Below are 17,756 nucleotides of genomic sequence, written 5' to 3' on the forward strand. Positions count from 1 at the left end.
TGGATTGGAGTTATACCTCTTGATGGTATGGGACATCAAGGTAAAGGTATGATGTACTTAATTATAATTCATGTGTGCATTCCTTGAGCTGGGGGGTGGTCGGGTGGATGAGTTTATGCCTCATTTATGCATGTTTATGCATAACAACTATCTAGAGAGATCTTAGCGTTTTAACAAAGTGCTTCCCTCTGACCATATTATCGTGCTCTATGGCCAAGGGCCTCCCAAACTCATTGTACACAGGAAGATATCATGGCCAAGAGGAAATCCTTTCGCTCATCACCTGCTTCTAAGAATTAGCTTTAAATAGGATTTGAAAACTGCTTATGCATGCACTGAACTACATACATGAAGTCGCTTTTTTTTTGTTCTCCCCATGGTTTTGAAGGTGTCCTTATAGGTTTGGTTGACTAAATGACGAAAAGAATAATACGCCCTCCATCGTATGTCATCAATATCAGGCCCAACCTTCTCATGTAGGGTATGGTAAAGCATCCCACCCTCCTCGGGCATGTTGCCTGTCACCTGGGAGGAGTTCACTATAGGTAAACCCTCTCTATCACATGCATTCAAGGCCTATTTTAAAAATACCTTATCTATGAATTTTTCATGAATAAAACATACCCTTTTTCTATTCAACCTGTGAATACCCCCTTTAAATGATACCCTTATGAATGTTAAAAAATGTGTAAAAAATGGATTTTAAAAATCCCTTCTCTTGAACCCACATGCTATACTTAAATATTTATGAGTAACCTCCTATTATTGAGGACTTTTATAATGTGATTCCCCTCCCAGTCATCTCAAAAATGTGTGCCCAGTGGGTATGGAAACCCCACATGCATGCACTTAACTACATACATGAAGTCTTTATTTTTGTTCTCCCCATGGGTTGAAGGTGTCCTTCAATTGGCTTGGTTGACTAAATGATAAAAAGTATAATAAGCCCTCCATCCTGTGTCATCCATATCAGGCCCAACCTCCCCATGTAGGGTATAGTAAATCATCCCCCCCTCCCTAGGCACATCACATGTCACCTTGAGGGCTTCACTATAAGTAAACCCTCCATATAGCACGTGTTCAAGGCCTATTTAAAAAATACATTCTCTGCGTATTTTTCATGAATTAAGCATACCCTTCACTATAAGTAAACCCTCTATATCACATGTGTTCAAGGCCTATTTTAAAAATACATTCTCTGCGTATTTTTCATGAATTAAGCATACCCTTTTGCTATTCAACCTATGAATACCCCCTTCAAATGGTACCCTTTTGCGTGTAAAAAAAATGTGTAAAAAAGGGATTTTAAAAATCCCTTTTGTTGAATCCACGTGCTATGCTTAAATATTTATGAGTGACCCCCCTAGCCTGTCGCCCATAGGCAAAGGTGACCGTGCACCTCCCCAAAGCATCCTTTGCACCTACCTCCCACATTACTCGATTTCCTACAGCTCTGAGAAGCCCTTGAGCTATCACCACCTGAGTGGCATCGTGAGGATGTCATTTGCCGAGTATATGGCACCATGGATGGGATAAGAGTATACTAAGCACTAGAGGAGCTAAAGGGAAAGTAGGAAAAGTGGAAGTATAAGGGTTAGGCAAAGTAGAAGTGATAGCGGTAGAAAAGGTGGTTGGAAGCATGGATGTGGACGACTGTGGGATAGCGGATGTGTCCAATACATAATAGGTGAAAAATCAGCCCAAGCAACTCAATTACTTAACCCCATACTTAGAGTTTAGGTGACTCCAAGGTATCTGTGCCTCTAAAACACGTTGTAAACCTGGATCATGTATGGGTATGGATGTGACACTAGAGGATGTTCCTCCATATATCCGATCTTGGTCCATTAGTGATGAATCCCATGCTGGCCACATCTATATACATAAACACATAAAAACATAGCTCACATAGAGCATACATTATATAAAAAACTTATACATAGAGCTTATACATAAGGCTTATGCATATAGCTTAATGCATAGAGCTTTTGGATAGAGATTAATGCATAAGGCTCATGCGTTAGGCTTACTACATAGATCTCATACATAGAGTCTCATGCATAAAGCCTCATGCATAGAGCTTAATGCATAGAGGTCATGCATCAGGCCTTATGCATAGAGCTTAATGCATTAAGCTTTATGCATAGATATCATGCATCAAGCCTCATGCATGAACCCTCGTGCATAGAGCTCATGTGCATAGAACTCATGCATAGAGCTTATGCATTGAGTCTCATATGCATAGAGCTTAATACATAAGGCTCATGCATAGAGCTTAATATATAAGGCTTATACATAGAGCCTTTATGTATAGAGCTTAATACGTAAGGATCATACATAAAGCCTTATACATAAAACCTTATGCGTTACTCTTTATGCATAAAGCTTATGTATAAATCCTTAATGACTAGATCTTGTGCATAGAGATTAATGCATAAGGCGCATGCACACAACTTTATGCTTAGAGCCGTATGCATAGAGAATCATGCATAGAGCTTAATGCATAGAGCTTCATGCATTAAGCTTTATGCATAGAGATTAATGCATAGAGGTCATGCATCAAGCCTCATGCATAGACCTTAATGCATTAAGCTTTATGCATAGATATCATGCATCGAGCCTCATGCATGAACCCTCGTGCATAGAGCTCATGCATAGAGCTTATGCATTGAGTCTCATGCATAGAGCTTAATACATAAGGCTCATGCATAGAGCTTAATATATAAGGCTCATACATAAGCCTCATACATAGAGCCTTTATATAAAGAGCTCAATACATGAGGATCATACATAAAGCCTTATACATAAAACCTTATGCGTTACTCTTTATGCATAAAGCTTATGTATAAATCCTTAATGACTAGATCTTGTGCATAGAGATTAATGCATAAGGCTCATGCATAGAGCTTTATGCTTAGAGCCGTATGCATAGAGCATCATGCATAGAGCTTCATGCATTAAGCTTTATGCATAGAGCTCATGTATGAAGCCTCGTTCATAGAGCTTATGCATAAAGCTTATACATAGATCTTAATACATAAGGCTTATACTTGAGCCTCATGCATAGAGCCTTTACTCATATAGCTTAATACATAAGGCTCATGCATAAAGCCTCATGCATAGAGTCTCATGAATGCATAAGGCCGAAGTTTAGAACATATGCAAGAAACATTATCCCCAACACCTAAAGGTGCAAAAATAATAAAGAGAAAGGTCAAGGGTCTTACCTCTTATTCTTGTGAGAAGGCCTTGTACACGGATAATCTTCTTTGGAGAAGAAACCCTAAATCTATCCCAAAAAGCATTAACATAAGCAAAGTTTTAATTTATAAAATACTATTAATATACAACTAGTTAAGCATTTAAGAGAGCAAACAAACATACAAGAGATCAAGGTCAAGGAGCTTGCCTCTTATGCTTGTGAGAAGGGCTTGTACGCAATTGATCTTCTTTGGAGAAGAAACCCTAAACCTAGCCACAAAAAAACATTATTATAAGCAGAGTTTTTATTTATAAAAAAACTATTAATACAGCTAGTTAAGCATTCAAAAGAGAAAACAAGTATATAAGAGAGAAAGGTCAAGGGGCTTACCTCTTATGCTTGTGAGAAGGGTTTGTATGTAGTTGATCTTATTTGGAGAAGAAACCTTAAACCTAGTCATAAAAAGCATTAAGATAAGCAAAGTTTTTATCTATAAAGGACTATTAATATAACTAGTTGAGCATTCAAGAGAGCATACAAGCATACACGAGAGCAAGCAAGAGAGAAAGCAAGCATACAAAAGAGAAGCAAGAAACAAAAGATTAAAGAGAGAAAGCAAGCATACAACAATACAATAAAATGACGGTTTAGCAAAGTGATAAATAGCACCGCTTTTATAACTAGAAGGTTAGGGAGACGTCGGGCCCATTTTGTTTGCTAAAAAAGGTGCTATTTTCACTGATGGGTTGGCTACTCAGTTAGCGAAAATAGCAGCGATATTTTGCTGTGCAGTAGCGAAAGTATTGCATAGTAAAAAATGATGAGGTAGACTGGGGAGTCGCAAAGAACTCCCCAATATGCCCTAGCTCTTTTTTTTCTAATGTAGACACAATAAAACTAACACATCTTCATGTCCTACTCATCTTCGTGAACACATGTAATGTAAAACTTGACAATTACACAATTCAATTACAATACTTGGTGGAATAACATAAGTGTATGATTCTAAAAATATCATATACAAAATAAAGCATAATGAAAATTTATGGAGCTAGGGGCTACGTTGAGGGGTACATCTCATATAGTTTGATTATTATTGTTTCTTTTGCAACTCCACCCCCTTCACTTCTCACATTTCCTGTGCTTCTTGCTTGGACATTTGCACCACCATTTGTTGTAACATGATCCTAAAACATAGTAAAACTAACACAAGTGAAAATCAATTTTGTAAAAACAAAGAGGTTATGGTTTTAGGGATGCACTTACTTGCCATGCTGCCAAGCATATCCTATAGTAATAACAATATATCCTTCATCTTGCACCCTTTCAAATAGAGCTTCCAAAACTCATTGTAATGCAAAATCATATTCATCTTGCGTAGCGGAGCGGTCCATTACTTCCAGCTATAGACATATAAACAAATGAACATTAAAATTATGTTGTTATTTAAGATAACCTTCTTTAATTAAAAGATAAGATACACTTCATGTGCTATTTAGGCATTTCTTCCTCATTGTGTCAAGCACGTGGGCTCACCCCAATTGAATGATGGAGGTCTTTAAACCCTTTACGTAGTTGTCCACTAAACAAGGTGTAATGAGGCATAGAATACATCATTCCATGACATGTCTCCTCCTCGTCCTTGTTCTAAAAAACATGGACTAATTTATGAATACCTAAATCATGTGCATAAGAACTTGTGATAGAGAATATATACACTCACCAAACTAGTTGCATGTCATACATCTTCAAATTGGTGTAATCTTGCACATGCGAGAGATGAAACGTATAATTTCTACCTTTCATCTCTCGCATGGACATGGAATCTTCTGACATAACCACTCATGCCGACTTCGCATAAGGGCCTCACTATCATCGAAAAAAGAAGGGGTCAATATTTGTCTATGCATTGTGGGCATATAAAAAGAAAATCACACAATACAAGTGTGTGAACACTCTATTCAACTTTATCAAACACAAATTTAACTCTCTAGAATGTATCGAAAACAACTCTCTAAATTTTTTCCTAGTATGCAGATACTCTATCGACAGCTATGGACGCAGCTAGAGACATGCTCATAACCATGCTGATAGCCACATACTAGGAAAAAAACTTTAGATACCTCCCTCCTATGCTGCGTCGCATAATTTCATATTCTTGTGTTTACTGTTTGCAAGCTATTTTGGAGACTACCTAGTCTCCAACTCTTCTCTCACACCTTCACAACCCCTTCTCCATCTCTTCCTCATAAGCCCTCCTCCTCTTCTCTCTTCCCACCTTCACAATCCCTCCTCCTATATCAAGGTATGTACCATATGCTTATCTTCTTTCTTTTCTTTAATCTTTTGTTTTTTGAAAGTGCACTAATCTAGGATTTGAAACTTACGTTTTTTTGCTTGCTTCTCTTTAATCTTTTGTTGCTTTCTTCTCTTTAATCTTTTATTACTTGCTTCTCTTGCACTACAACACAACGAGAGCATAGCAGCATTCTTGGAAGGAAAATATCAGGTGTTTTACCAATGCTGAGCAGTAATTCGTCATTTCTTATAGCACCGAAAAAACAACGCTATATTGTAAAAATATCTCACTTTTTTGTCGCTTCTTTTATTGTCTCGTAGTTTTTATCTTTTAAATACAATAAACTTGTACTCTTAGTTTTTTTGTGGGTTTATGTTTTATCTATCAGTTCTACCTCTCCTACCCTATCCTCCTTAAGCTCAAGCAATGTATGTTTACTCTTTTCCTTTATCTCCTATGCAAACAAGCTTTCTTGTGAGTATTTCCTTTCTCTTTCCTCTCTTTTAAGTTTTTTCTTCTTCTTTTTCTCTTCTTATTGAACCTTAACTAGTACGAGTATTTTTCCTTCTTCTTTTTCCCTCATTTTTAAGAGCCTCCATTAAAGCTTCATATGATAAGAGATCTTGATTTTTCAAAATACTTTTTTTTTCTTAACTTGGTTTATTATAGGTTTTCAACACATACAAGACTCACAAGAGATCTCTTTCTTGTATGATTCTTGATTTTTCCTAATACTTTCTTTTTCTTAACTTAGTTTAATTTTATAGATTTTCAACACATATAAGCCTCATAAGAGATCTCTTTCTTGAATGTTTCTTCTTTCATGCTTTTACATATTGAAAGAGTTTTTAAGTTTTAGGGCTTTTAAGATTAGGTTTTGTTATTAATAATTTTTTTAATTAATTTGGTTTTATTTTGTAGATTTTCAACACATACAAGCCTCACAAGGTAAAAGATCTCATTCTTGTTTGTTTCTTCTCTTATGCTTTTACATGTTATAGGGTTTTAAGATTAGGGTTTGTTATTTTTTCCATGCTCTATGGATAGCCTTTAGAGAGCTATGCTTCTCTCAAGAGATGGACGAGACATATGCATAAGGCCATATGCATAAGCTTTATGCATGGTGCTTATTCATAGGCTTTATGCACAAGGATTATGAATAAGCCACATGCATGAGACTTGTGAATAAGTATGCCGGTAGCTTCCAATGCATGCCGCTGGCTACCTAGACATGTCCGTAGCTTTCAACGCATGCCGATAGTAGCTACCAAGACATGCCAGTAGTTTCCAATACATGCCGGTAGCTTTCTAGGCATGTCGGTAGCTTCCAAGGCATGCATTAGCCTTATGCATGCCTAGGTACCATCATGCAGTACTAGAAGCTATCAACATGCATTGGAAGCTATCGTCATGCAGCACTGGAAGCTACCGGCATTCATATAGCTTTCAAGACATGCAAGTTGCAAGCTGTCGGTAGCTTGCAAGGCATGTCGGTAGCTACCAATGCATGTCGGTAGCTATCAAGTCATGTCGATAACTACCAAGGCATGCTGGTAGCTACCTAGGCATGCCGGTAGCTACCAAGGCACATTCTAGTAGCTACCTAAGCATGCCGATAGCTTTCAAAGCATGCATTAGCCTTATGCATGCCGGTAGCTATAGCCATATGCATGCATTAGCCTGATGCATGCCGGTAGCTATAGTCATATGCTTGCATTAGTCTTGTGCATGCATTAGTCTTATGCATGAAATAGCGTAAGCATAAGACCATATGCATGAGCCTCATGCATTGGAGTATGCATAAGAGTTTTAAGTACTTATGTTTCTTCTTGGTTAGATGGCAAATAACTTGTGGTGCGATGTTACACGTGAAGGAGGAGTCCATATCCCAACAATATTTGTAAGTATATATTAGCCACCACAAACCAGATGATGGATTACTTCTGTGACAAAGAAGGAGAAAAGAAGCCTGAAGCCTCAATTGACGCGGAAGACTTCTATGAAAAAGAAGGAGAGGAGGAGCCCAAAGCCTCAATTAACAAAGATCAATTTACGACAAGATGCTTGCAATACACTCTATGAGGGGTATGCATACTCCACTCTTCGTGCGACATTGGAGTTACTAAACTTGCAAACCATGTATGGTTGAATCAATGCTAGTATAACAAGACTCTTTCAGGGTGAGTCCTTAGCGTTTGTGGTTAGCAATTCACAATTTTGACTTACCATATCTTTTATAAATAATATTTGAAATTCTCTCAAACCCTTTTTTTGTAAGCTCATGAACAAGATGCTTCCTTCACAAAACAAGATAACAAGCACAAGGGTATATGCTAGGAGAGTATTGACGGCACTTGACATGGATTACAAATGTATACATGCATGTGTCAATGATTGTGTGCTATTTTGGAGTGCTCATAAATATGCAACCCAATGTTCGAAATGTGGAGAGTCTCATTTTACCAAAGTGATTTGTATGGTACGATGATTACTCAAAAGGTGTTGATACTACTACGTAAAGGCTTTAGAGACCTCCCATGATTCCCATGATTCAATTGGGGTGAGCCCACGTGCTTGACATGATGAGAAAGAAATGTCTTGATCAATGGCGCATGAAGTCAAAGAAGATTTAGCCATGGACAAGATGATAGATGAAGTCTATGAGAAAGAAGGAGAGGAGAAGCCCAAAGCCTTAATTGACGAGGATGACTTCTATGAGAAAGAAGGAGAGGAGGAGCCCAATTCCTCAATTGATGAAGATCAATTATTAATGATAACTTGTTTGCACTCCACTCTATGAGGGGTGTGCATACTCCACCCTTCATGCGATATTGGAGTTAGTTAACTTGCAAACCATGTATGGTTGAAGCAATGCTAGTATAACAAGACTCTTTTGATGAGTCCTTAGTGTTTGTGGTTAGCAATTTATAATTTTGACTTACCATATCTTTTATAAATAATATTTGAAATTCTCTCAAACCCTTTTAAGCTCATGAGAACAAGATGCTTCCTTCACAAAACAAGATGCCAAGCACAAGGGTGTATGCTAGGAGAGTATGGACAACACTTGGCATGGATTATGAATGTATTATTGTGTGCTATTTTGGGGTGTTCATAAATATGCAACTCAATGTTCCAAATTTGGAGAGTCTCGTTTTACCAAAGTGATTTGTAAGGTACAATGATTACTCAAAAGGTGTTAACGGATTTTCCTATCATACCCACATTCAACAAATATTCTACTACAAGTCTATTGTATAATGCATGACATGGCATGAAAATAATCATTCCATCAATGGCACGATGAGGGTCCCAATAGATTTACTAGCATGACAACACATAGAAGAGGAGTGTTTGTAATTTAAGGAAGAGCCACATCACTTACGACGGATTGGGTAGGGATGAATTCAATCCATTGATCTCAAATCGACATCATGGACCACATGGCTAGTGGTAGTAGTGAACATGGACCACATGTCTAGTGGTGGTAGTAGTGACCAACAATCTCTCTCCTTGAAAGTGAATAAAGAAGGGTCAAGTGATGCTAGCTCTTCTCGTTCCCGGTAAGCACAAGGTCAATAACACAGATTTGTACCTTGAAACTTTCCTCAAGGATATTGAAACACTATGGCATGACATCCAAATGCATGATGTGTCTCGATCACTTACACAATGTGTAGCATAGAGGTGAATGCAATTTTAATGTGGACAATGCATGATTTTTTGGGAGATGGAGAGTTCTCCGGTATGTTTTCTATTCTCAATCATCTTCCATTTGATATAATTGAGACTAATTGGGTGTCAATTGAGTCAAATTGAGTCTAATTGGGTGTCAATTGATATCAATTGAGCCAAATTGAGTCTAATTGAGCCCAGTTAGACTTAATTAAGCCAAATTGAGTCTAATTGGGTGTCAATTGATGTCAATTGAGCCAAATTGAGTCTAATTGGGTGTCAATGGAGCCTAATTGACATCAATTGGGTGTCAATTGATGTCAATTGAGCCCAATTGAAGCTAATTGTGTATCAATTGACACACAATTGATGTCAATTGGGCTCAATTGACACACAATTGATGTCACATGGGCTCAATTGACATCAATTAACACCTAATTGATGTCAATTGATATCAATTGGATGTCAATTGATTATAATTGATGCTAAATTGAATGTACCCAATTGATATCAATTGAGTCCAATTGACATCAATTAAGTCTAACTGGGTATTAATTGAGTTTATAGATTTCTTGAGAAAGCAAGAAAGAGGAAACTCAAATATAGGTACACTCTGCCAACAAAATGGTAGCAAAATGGTAGCAAAATGGGAAAACATCAAAAAGGAGAAATTAGATAATGGTATTGCAAAAAGGGAAAACAAGAATATTTAAAAAGTTTCTTGTTCCTTGATATTTAAAAAGAATGTCATATTGTTTTTGGACTAAAGTAGTAGCAATATTGTAACTGAATAGAAGTTTACATTATGGACAAGACCCCAATTGCAAGTAAAGTAGTTTATATTATGGACAAGATCCCATTCCAAATAAATAGAAGTTTACAACCAGATGTATCTCACTTCATTCTATTGCATATGTGCATGTTCATAATGAAGTGAAAACCAAGTCGCATACATCGTCATTGGTTGTGATTTATAAAAAAGAGGTTGTAGATGAGGTTGTAGATACTATAACCCTACCAATCTTGAGATGTGAGTAAGCGAAAACATCATCTTTCATCAATTGGTATGCGCCACCGAAGCAAATTAAAGATGTAGATGTAATAAGTAAGTAGAGATGATGAGATTATAAATGCTATAATCCTACCACTCATGAGATGCGATTAATAAGAGATGTTATCTTTGGTGAGATGAGTAGCTGAAGAAAACTCAAGATGCAAATGTAAGAAGTAATGATGATAACCCACATGTAGAGCAACAACTCCTCTGGTAGTGGATCCAGTGCTATTCCATTGGTTAGGCAAGTTAAGTATAGATGCAAGCAATACAGATGCATCATCTCATGGTACTACAAGTGCTTCTACTTCTACACAAGTATCATCGTGAAAAGGGAAGGAAAGGGTAAATTAAGCTTTTATGCATGACTATGAGCAAGTCACTCTTATGTGCATGGTGACTCTATTGGCTCCAAGAAGAGCCTTGATAAGGATCTTGGCATTTCATTATTGGTTACACCTAGTTGTCTTGGTAGTGGCAGTGATCTAGGTATATGCAGGTCTACTCAAATTAGGTACCCTATTGATAGGTTGAGATATAATGGATATAAAACCGACCATCACTAAATACATGGTTAAATAAATACAAGACTCTAGAGCTCACCTATTTTGAGTAGAAACTTAGAAATAAAAAATGGAAAGATGCCATGGATGAGGATATGAACGACATCATTGGATATAAGAAGGTGATTGGATGTAACTGTGTTCAAGATTAAGCATAACTTAGATGGATCTCTAAATAGATATAATTCACATACATATGGAATTGACTATCAGGAGACATTCAACTTGGTTGTGATAATGGAAAACCATGAGAGTTGTTATTACTATGGCTATAGGCAAAGGGTTGGTCTTTACATTAGATGGATGTAAAGAATATGTTCTTGCATAGTGATTTGCAAAAAGCAAGTTCCATGATGCAACCACTACTAGGTTATGAGAGTGATACTATGTGAAAAAGATAGATAGAGGGATCATTATGTTAGTCATTTATGCATATCATTTATCATTGATGAGAGTGATGCTTCATACACGATGTCAGGATGCTATTGAAGTAAAAGTTTGAGATGAAATATTTGAGTGAGCTATAGTATTATCTTTGTATGAAGGTGATGAAATCATATGATGGAATTTTACCATTTTAGAGAGACAGTGTGGATTGAACATGCTATCCAAGTATGGTATGATAGACTATAAGACTATTTGAGTGCCATTGGAGCATACCACTAAGCTTTTCATAGTTACAGGAGGTGAGCTTTGGAGAACCCACTATGTAGAGGCACATAATGGGTAGCGTGATCTACCTGACAATTTCTAGGCCATACGTAAGCTATGTGAGTTAGTTTATGTTATTTAACTTGTGAGTCAGTTTATAAAGACCCCAAGGAACCCACACTTGCATGTAGCTAGATGGATTCTTAGTCCACTATTGATTATGGCATCATTTTTCTTTTGGGAGTGTTGTTATGAGTTGAAGCAGCAAGAAATAGTTGATACTTACTTTATCGAGTACAAAGGTAGACTAAAAGGAAACTGCTATGGCAGCTTGTGTGTAAGGCACGTTGGCTTCAGAACCTACTTGCAACAGTGACCCTATTAGATAGGGTTGTTACCATTTATTATGATAACATGAGTACCATATAGCTATCCAGTAACCCAGCCTATCATGCTAGGATAAAGAAAATCAAGATGCATTACCATTTTTATGAGAAAGAAGGTTCTAGGTAGTAAGTGATGTGAATTTTGTATATGTTAGTATAAAGGAAATCAAGATGCATTACCATTTTTATGAGAAAGAAGGTTCTAGGTAGTAAGTGATGTGAATTTTATATATGTTATTATAAAGGAGTACAAAACTTAAAATATTCATAAGGGCATTGGGTAAATAAAATTCCCAGAAGTTGCTACTACAAATCTCCCATCTCTGGGTCAAAGAAGGAGTCTACTGACCACTAGATGGGGCTAGGATTGGCATTATCAAGATGGGAAGGTGAGAGACCTGAAGGGCTAGTTCCCCACATTCCTCCTCTGGCCCAAGTGATAGTGTCCCATGTAATAGTATAGAAAGAGGACCTATCCATAGTGAAGTTGCGGAGAATCCATGCTGCCACATCTATTAAGCCTTTGAGAAATCTCAAAGATAATGTCACCTAAGACTCTTGGGATGGCCACATCTCAAATATGTTATTTTGGTATTCCATTAATGGCCAAGCACGTGCAGCCCATCAAACTCATATGTGCCAATAACCACAAAAAGAGGGTAATCTTTTGAGATCAAAAACTATCCCAGACCGTCTTCCAGAAATCTGAGAGAGCATGGTGAGAGGCCTTGAAACTACCACTGTTCCCTCAACCTCGAGCATATGGATCCTACGGGCCAAGTCGTGTGGTGTGTATACAGAAACGAGGTACCTCAGGTCTCCTCCCGTTCGGCAAGATCAAATCAAATCCACTCCCTTGGGATCCATTACTGGAGATGTGTGACAGGATGGCTCTCCCAAATCCATAAATGCAAAGTATTCCCTTGGCCACCTTGACCAGTGGTGGGTCAATGTGCCACTCATGTGCATGGAATCTAATACCCTCACCCTCTATAGCAATCATCCCCTAAAGTCCTCCAAGGGGGGCCCTCACTACAACACTTTGAGGGTATAGCAACATTCCGATAGCATTGAGGCTTTCGGGATATGGAGGCATTTTTTTGCTATACTGAGGTAGCGAAATAACGGTCCTTAATAGTAAAATTTCACTAGTCAGCAGAGCAAGAATAGCAGCCAGATTTTACTACTATTCTTGTTGCTCTACAGAGCAGCGAAATTTTGCTAGTACTATGGGGCACCAATTACAACTGCAAAATTTCACTGTTACATTGTAAATTTGCTATGGGCAGTGAAAATAGTAGTCTGATATAGTGTTATAAAAAATTCGAGAAATTTGTTGATGAAGATTGATATTAGGTTATACATACAAAAAATGATGATAGTTTTTAAAAAAACATTCATCAAAACCAAGGAAAAAAATAAGATCTAATCTTTGCAAAGTATTCCCTTGGCCACCTTGACCAGTGGTGGGTCAATGTGCCACTCATGTGCATGGAATCTAATACCCTCACCCTCTATAGCAATCATCCCCTAAAGTCCTCCAAGGGGGGCCCTCACTACAACACTTTGAGGGTATAGCAACATTCCGATAGCATTGAGGCTTTCGGGATATGGAGGCATTTTTTTGCTATACTGAGGTAGCGAAATAACGGTCCTTAATAGTAAAATTTCACTAGTCAGCAGAGCAAGAATAGCAGCCAGATTTTACTACTATTCTTGTTGCTCTACAGAGCAGCGAAATTTTGCTAGTACTATGGGGCACCAATTACAACTGCAAAATTTCACTGTTACATTGTAAATTTGCTATGGGCAGTGAAAATAGTAGTCTGATATAGTGTTATAAAAAATTCGAGAAATTTGTTGATGAAGATTGATATTAGGTTATACATACAAAAAATGATGATAGTTTTTAAAAAAACATTCATCAAAACCAAGGAAAAAAATAAGATCTAATCTTTGCCAATTGGCTATTTTTGGGTTTTTCTAAAAAAACATTTTCCCCACATCTTAACATATTCGCCCCAAATTTTGGCTGTTTTGAAGGGTTTTAGAAAATATTTCTCCTAGTTTTGAAAATTTTACGACATTCTTTGAAAATATTTGCCCAATTTATATAATTTTATTTATATAGGAGGAATAATTGCCAACCCACCTACACTTAAACATTCATGGAGGCATCTTATTTTTTTCCTAGTCGAAACCCTCAAAGCCATGTTTGAAAAACAAAAAAGAAATATAGTTGAAAACTTTTGAAAGGAAATAATTACATAAACAATGTCAAGATCATGAATCTATCCCATCTTGTAATAGATCCATTTGTGTTGCTTCATCAATATCTATATGTAAAGGAACCTGAATGAAACGATGGGGCTCCATATCAATATCACTAACATTATCCAATAAATCATTCTCATGATCGATAGAGGTGAATCATCGTCTTCTTTCAATTCATGTTCCTCATGCTCTTAATTGACCTCCTCTGAATTGTTTTCTTCATTTTCATTCGTCTTCTTCCAATGAGTCGATTTAAGGTAGTACTTACACCTCATCCAGAGATTCGGCCTCAACATCTTGATCTTGAAAGATATGCTATGAATGAGGAAAAACTTGTATAACATACCACCAGTTTGGATCAAATAAATTAGCTTGAAACATAATCTAAAATCACAAAGTAAAGGGGTTACACTTTCATTATACTACATTAAGATTTATCGGGGTGATGAGATGGGTTACTAACCTATTAACAGTGTGTGGAGGTAGTACGAAAGTATCCTTCTCATCATTCTAAAACTTGGTGGAATCAATTTGAAAAAACCCATTTGGATGTTTCTTAATGGTTTCTTGAGCACCTCTATATGTCGCCTTGAACCATTTGACATCAAAGCTAAATAGACTAAATTATCTAAACCCAACCTCAAGAATATCTTAAATAGCTCCACACTACTCAAGATTATCCTCTATGACATTGGTATCATGTTCACTAGCTCGACTTTCTTGCTCAAAAGTTACCATCACACCACAATCAAAAGTGTTTCTTTTAAAATCTACACGCTTCATACAAAAGTGTCTTATATATGCACATATACTAGGAGGCTAACCCACATTAGGCTTGTGAGTATGGGAGCATGGGAACAAGCTCTAGTGGTGCATGGGTTAGGACTAACCTTAAGGGTTAAGGTTAGGGTCAGGCATCCAAGGGTCACACATGGGAAATGGAGAGTCAAGAGTCACTTGAGGGCCCTCCTATATAATAGGGACATGGGGCACACTCAAGGGGGGCTATGGCATCTTGATGTTATCTTGGGGCTAAGGCTATGTTATCTTGAGGCTAGGTTATGATATGATGTTCTCTTGTATAGAGGATTATATCTACTCACCTACCATTTCACACTATAGCTACATGCTACTAGATTGGAGTTATACCTCTTGATGGTATGGGACATCAAGGTAAAGGTATGATGTACATTATAATTCATGTGTGCATCCCTTGGACTCGGGGCTGGTCGAGTGGATGAGTTTATTCGTGATTTATGTATGTTTATGCATAACAATTATCTAGAGAGATCTTAGGGTTTTAACAGTGGTATCATAGCAATCTCTAGTTAATTGTTGTTGATTTTTCTTTCTTATTATAATTTTTGGCACTTTTTTGAAGTAAATTTTAATATTTATTGAATAAAAATGTTATTTTATTGATTTGTGTTGACGATTTACACGTGGATCATCGTTATGGCAATTGGAACGCGTGTTTCTTCTATTCAATGGACGAATTGATGTCGCGGGAGAATTCTGTGAGTTTAATGCTATTTTTTATGGTTTAAAATAAGCATTAATAAAAACTTTTACCGAAATACCACATATTGTATTACGGATATTTTAAGTAGAATGAATTCCCTGAATTTCTATAATTTTTAAAAATTATTTCTAATTTGTTAGAATTTTTTGAGCATTTTTATGGTTAAAATATATACTTTTTATACATTTTTACGGGGTTTTCCGCGGATATGTTAACCTCTCTGATTAACAAAGAAGAGAGAAGAGAAGGAGGGTTGGAGAGAAGTTCATTTGTTGAGGAATGAGAGACGACAGTGGAGACAAGAGAATCTTCTTCTCTCTCTCTCAACTTTTATGCGCACACGGGAAGGGAGCTGCGTAGCACCAACCGTTGGGTGAAAAAAATGCCCCCCCTTATAAAATTTTTTTGTAAGCTTTGATACAAAGATTTTAAAAAAAACTTTATTTTTTTAGCTCTTTAAAATAAAAATTGAAAAGAGTTTTTTAAAAAAAGCTTTTTAAAGCTAAAAAAAAAGTCTGAAAATTATGAGAAAATATGAGATTTGAGAAAAACAAATTCTATGAAAATTTTTGAAATTTTATTTTCTTGAAACCTTTGGCGTTCCTCTTTTTTAAAACCTTTTGGCTTTCCAAATTCCAAAAAATCTTTTGACCTTTCGGATTTTGGAAACTTTTAAACTTTCACATTCTGATTCTTTTTGTCTTTCCATTTTCTCGAAACTGTTGGCTTTTTGTATTTCAGAAAAACCATAGGGATTGCGAAATTTTTTATCGTTCGTAATCTTTGAGTTCAAGGTAAACTTAAAAATTTAAAAATTTCTTGATAATTAGTGAAAAAATAGACAAAGGTTATTTTTAATTTCTAGAAAATGTGGGGTTGGTGATTGGCATGTGGTGTGTCCATTCGGGGGCCCGTGACCATTCAAATTCCTTTAAAAATATATTTTTTGACCTAGAAAATTAGAAAATCCATTAAAAAAGTAAATTTTCATTGCATCTGAGAATTGTGGGACGGAATTGAAAAATTCGTGAACGATGGGATTCTTAAGAAAAAATAGGAATTTTCTAGAAATTATTTTTAAAAAACCTAAAAATTGATATTTTTAAAATATCAATGGTATTTTGGCAAAACTAAATTGCTAAAAATTTTCTTAAAAAATATAGATTTGAAATGCCATAAGATAGGTTTGTTGAAGTTCAAAAGTATCGTATTTTGAGGCCCTATAAAATTTGAAAAAATTTAAAAAAAATATCATAACTCTTTTTCTCGAGAATTTAATATTCTCGACAGTTATTTAATATTGAAGTACATTTTCTCGTGCTGACATTAGATTGATTCGGATTATTCGCATACTATTAGTATGATTGTACCTCGTATTAGTAGCTATTTCTGTTTGGAATTCTAAACGATGCTTTTATGATTTTTTACCATTATTTAGCTATTCTTTTCGGACATGTTCCTTAATTTCTTCAATGATGGCTAGAATCTGTGTTCAAAGCGTGTTTCACCTTTGACACTTTTCCATGATAATTTATTTTGCACTTGTTTATGTGTGGTCTATGCTTAATTTCTTAAGCCTAAGATAAATTCTATCATGGGTTAGTTGATCTGTTTGTTTTGGTGGATTTGTTTGATGTTTTCTAAGTTTTATATGGACTCATTAGGTTCTACCTAGATCACTTGTGTCTAGGGGTTTTTTAATGAGTGCTACACACATGTATTTCACTTTCTTACTTTGGAGTTTTGCTTGAATGATACCACGTTCATATACTCTGGATTGATGAGTTGGCCACCAATTTTCATGTTTCTTTTGGCTTGACCATTAGAGGGCATGCATTGATTTTTATGATCAACTATGGTTTTTATGGATTTGAGGAGCTTCTATGCTTTTATTCATGGTTTTATAAGGATCTTTTGATCTTTTGGATAATATCAAGTGCTTTGAAGGTAGCATTGCCTTCGTTTTTTGCATGTAATTTTGGACTATGTTCCTTGTACTCTTGTACATATTCCAACTCGGATACCTAGTTGCTTATGTATCTAGGTGAGTTATTTTTCTACCCCAGCTTTATTGTGTTTATTGGGTAGTTATCATTAGAAAGACACCAATAATTCAAATTCTTTTCTAAT

The 17,756-nt window shown here is 36.3% G+C and overlaps 1 long non-coding RNA gene across 12 annotated transcripts in view; it reads right to left on the bottom strand.

Annotated features, from left to right (window-relative positions):
* Window positions 1–17,756, bottom strand: part of LOC147618105 (uncharacterized) — a 118,385-nt gene that overhangs the window by 18,827 nt on the left and 81,802 nt on the right. For 10 of the 12 annotated variants that reach the window (XR_015262177.1, XR_015262174.1, XR_015262178.1 and 7 more), the window contains 6 exons: window positions 4,926–5,071; window positions 4,469–4,605; window positions 4,277–4,389; window positions 3,593–3,654; window positions 3,385–3,471; window positions 3,228–3,289 (listed from right to left, as the gene is read on the bottom strand). This is a non-coding gene — a long non-coding RNA (uncharacterized LOC147618105). Of the gene's footprint in view, window positions 1–3,227; window positions 3,290–3,384; window positions 3,472–3,592; window positions 3,655–4,264; window positions 4,390–4,468; window positions 4,606–4,925; window positions 5,072–17,756 lie in introns of all 12 variants that reach the window. The other 2 variants (XR_015262171.1, XR_015262173.1) reach the window with 2 other exon arrangements.

The sequence above is a fragment of the Cibotium barometz genome, chromosome 35 (assembly GCF_041138505.1).
Source record: "Cibotium barometz isolate CiBa-2024 chromosome 35, ASM4113850v1, whole genome shotgun sequence".
Taxonomy (NCBI): domain Eukaryota; kingdom Viridiplantae; phylum Streptophyta; class Polypodiopsida; order Cyatheales; family Cibotiaceae; genus Cibotium; species Cibotium barometz.